The sequence below is a fragment of the Nyctereutes procyonoides genome, unplaced genomic scaffold, assembly GCF_905146905.1.
Source record: "Nyctereutes procyonoides isolate TBG_1078 unplaced genomic scaffold, NYPRO_anot_genome, whole genome shotgun sequence".
NCBI classification, from domain to species: domain Eukaryota; kingdom Metazoa; phylum Chordata; class Mammalia; order Carnivora; family Canidae; genus Nyctereutes; species Nyctereutes procyonoides.
In genome coordinates, this window is record NW_026575046.1 from 69,109,333 (window position 1) to 69,113,209 (window position 3,877).

Consider the following 3,877-nt stretch of genomic DNA (forward strand, 5'->3'; position numbering starts at 1 on the left):
TGGTTGCCACCAAGGCCTCTGCTTATCACCAGGTTGGATCCTCACCCTCCCTGCTTCTTTGCATTAATGACTCTGGTCTCTGGTTGAAAGTTGCAGGTGGGCACATCTGATTGTCTGCCTCCCTAGCTCCGAGGGAATCCTGAAAAGTAAATATGTGTTTTTTTTCAGCTTCTATGATGGGGCAGGAGGATGGATTGCAGCCTCATACCTAGTTTCAAAAAGAGAGACAGTCCTCTAACTAGAAGGGGAGTTCAAATGATGGGCGGCCCTATTTTCCTAATGAGGGGAGAAGGATGAAGGCAAGAGAAAAATATCCCAGGTACTTGTATGTGAATATGTAGAAAGGTTCAAAGGCATGACCTAGCATGCAGTGCTGGGAGGCCTGCTAATAACTCAAAAGGAGAAGGGAGACAGGGAAGGGGGCTGGGAAGGCAGAGAGGGGGACTTGTTTTGAAGGCTTTATGCCTACATGTTTGACTTCCCTGTTAGAGGGGTGTGGGTGTGGCAGATTCAGTTAGTTATCCACTCAGTATCCATGTTTCTTCCTTACCTCTGAAAATTCCAATTTTGATTTGGGTAGCTCTATATTCCGCTAGAGTTCCTTGTAGCTAGCGATAGCCATGTTACAAAGTTCAAGTAAATGAGACACAAACTGAGGGTTCTTGTCTCTTCCTTTCCTAGCTGAACAGATGTGAGCTCTGGAGGTATAGCAACCATCTTAGGGTGAAGAGACAACAAGCAGGGGACCAGGCCTATGCATTAAAATGGCAGAACAAGATGATAGAAAGAGCATTGTTCCCTCTTTCATCTGAGACTTGCCTACTTCCTGATTTCTTGAGACACGCCCTGTGTTTTTTTAAGTCACTAGAGTTGGATTTTCTGTTATTTGCAGCAGAAATGTGATCCTGACTGAAAGAGGGAAGGAGACCAGCTAGGAAGCCAATACAGCCATTGAGAAGTGACTTTGATGAGGGGGCCAGAAGAGGTAGGTTTGGGCAGAGAGGATGGATTGAAGATGTGGATATGGTAAGTGTATATGTTCAGCCAGGTGTCACATGGGGTGGGGGCAATGTGTGTGGAATCTCCTTCAGGCACCACAGAAAACTATCCCCAGCATTGAGATGTTAGGGAACTCCATAAGAGCACCTGGAAAGCCTGGAGTGGGAGGGAGATTGTGAAAGTGGGTGAAAAGGAGCAGGAAGGGGATGTGTACAGTCTCAAAGACTAACCTCCTACATTCTTTTATTATTAAAAAACACTCAGTCAAAATAAAAATTTTAGAAAACTCAGTTAAGCAAAAATGTATCTGTTAAAAATATTAAAATCTTCCCAGATTCCACTACCCAGAGATATCTAATGCTAACATTTTGATTATTTCTTTCCAGCCACCTCAGTCTTTTCTCCCATTCATTCCACAAAAATGATTCTATAGATAGTTTTATTACAAAAATGTGATTTTATATATTGTTTTCCAGTCTGTGCAACATTTTGCATTTGGCAAAACTGAGAAGGTCTTTTCTGGTCATCACTGTCATTTTAGTGGCCACATGCAGTGTTCCATTCTGTGGATGTATCTGTCAAGCTTTAGAAGTCAAACTTTTAAACATTCTTATTTCCCAACTTCCTACCACTTTTGGATACAGTGGGGGGAACTGTTGGTGTTGATTCTGGCATTGTAGAAGAAGTAGCTTTAGCCTTGGCATCAGGTTTGTTTTTTTAAATTTTTAGAAGTTTTTATTTTAATTCCAATATAATCCACATACAGTGTTTTGTTTCAGGTGTACAATACAGTGATTCAACACTTCCATACATCACCTTGTGCTCATCATCCTTTTAACCCATCCCCTCATTTGCTATCAGTTTTAATATGATAGCTTGTTTGGGCTGTGATAGCTACAAAAATTGCGCCAGTATTTTTTTTTTTTTATTTTGCCAACTTTTTTTTTTTTTCCACATCGAGGAACAGAATTCTAAAACCATCATCTTGCCAGTTAGGACGAAGGAGGATTTTTGTTTTTTCCCTTTAGCGTAAACTGTGTACCTTTTCAGCACTCACATTTAATGGCTTTTCTTTTTTTTTTTTCTTTAACATATTAAACGTCTCTGTGGGTGAGCCATTAAGCCAGTAGGAAGGGAATGCAGCAGTTAGAGCAAGGACTATTACTTAATAGCATATATTGAAAAAGGAAAAGAGAAGCCACCCGCTTCCGCAGCGAGCAGGGTTCGAACCTGCGCGGGGAGACCCCATTGGATTTCAAGTCCAACGCCTTAACCACTCGGCCATCGCTGCCACGGAGGCGAGGGAAACGCAGAGACACTTTAGTGCAATGCGTCCGCGCAGGCGCGCCACGGCCACCAAAGGGCGGAGCCGCCAAACTCCCCAGCTCGATTCAGAGCCGTCAGGGGCCGTGCGCTCAAATTGCGTGAGGAATACCGTGGAAACAGAGAAGTTAACAGAAACTCCCTTAAGTAGTTTAAGTAAACTCCTCTAAGTAGAAGGTCTGGGAAACCTTTCTTCCCTTCGCTGAGCTCCGAAAATCGCAAAGTTGCTTGCCTAGTGGTGGCTGACCTCGTTTTTGCCCTCCCACTTCCTCGTTAGGTAATGGAGATTAGCCGTGAAACAAAGACCTATCCTAGTCGGTGCTGCGGGCCTGCGCTCTGGAAAATTTCCGCCTTTCCGTGGGGGTGGCCTTGAGCCCTCGTCTTTGTGCGCAGGGGAGGGAGACGCGAGGGGCCGGCCGGGCCGCCGTCTGTGGCTTCTGCTGCCCGAGCCCCCCCCCGAGGGCCCTTTTCCTGCTGAGCCCTGCGGCGAGAAATCGGGCTCTAGGTGTGGTCTCAGCTCACTCAAGTATTGAGGAGCCTTGCACGTGGTTTGAGAATCAAGTTCTGCGTATTAGGTCTGCTTTCTACCTTTAAATACCATGAGTTTTCTCCCTTGCAAGCGCTAGATCCTATTTTTGAGTTAACTCTGTTAACGTTCTCAGAAACGGCGGGTCCGGACTACGACTCCGGAGACTGGATCAGCATCGGCGGGCTCCGGGGCGCATGCGCAGCTGCTTCCCCGCGCGCGCGGACCCTCCCATCCCTCCCACCCTCACCTCGCCCACCGCCCCCACCCCTCACCTCCCCCACCCCCCACCTCCCCCTGCAAGTTCTAGCTGTTGATGCACGATTTGGATTAAAAAAAAAAAAAAAAAAGGAACCTTTCACAAAATTTCTAAATTTCTTTTTAAATTCAAACTTTTACAATTCTAAAACTGTTCCTGGAAAGAAACTTCACCATCTAATCTCCCAGTGTGAAATCAGGTAGATGTGGTCTATGTACACAATGGAATATTACTCAGCCATTAGAAACGACAAACACCCACCATTTGCTTCAACGTGGATGGAACTGGAGGGTATTATGCTGAGTGAAGTAAGTCAATCGGAGAAGGACAAACAGTGTATGTTCTCATTCATTTGGGGAATATTAATATTAGTGAAAGGGAATATAAGGGAAGGGAGAAGAAATGTGTGGGAAATATCAGAAAGGGAGGCAGAACGTGGAAGACTCCTCTAACTCTGGGAAATGAACTAGGGGTGGTGGAGGGGAGGAGGGCGGGGGGTGGGGGTGACTGGGTGACGGGCCCTGAGGGGGGCACTTGAGGGGATGAGCACTGGGTGTTATTCTGTATGTTGGTAAATTGAACACCAATAAAAAATAAATTTATTAAAAAAAAATCAGGTAGGCAAATCCTTGCCTTCTGGAAACCTGAATGGCAAGGGACTTCACGATGGGTGAATCTTCTTGAGACCTTTCAACACCGTTTCTCAGACCGAAATTATGGTGCTGAAGGTCTAAACCGATTTAATTGCGGAAGGGGAACAAAATATTTAA

The 3,877-nt window shown here is 45.3% G+C and overlaps 1 non-coding gene across 1 annotated transcript; it reads right to left on the bottom strand.

Moving 5' to 3' along the window:
• Positions 1 to 2,208: 2,208 nt before the first annotated feature.
• On the bottom strand, positions 2,209 to 2,290 carry TRNAS-UGA (transfer RNA serine (anticodon UGA)). Its single transcript has one exon. It is a non-coding gene; the product is annotated as a tRNA-Ser (tRNA).
• Positions 2,291 to 3,877: the final 1,587 nt, after the last annotated feature.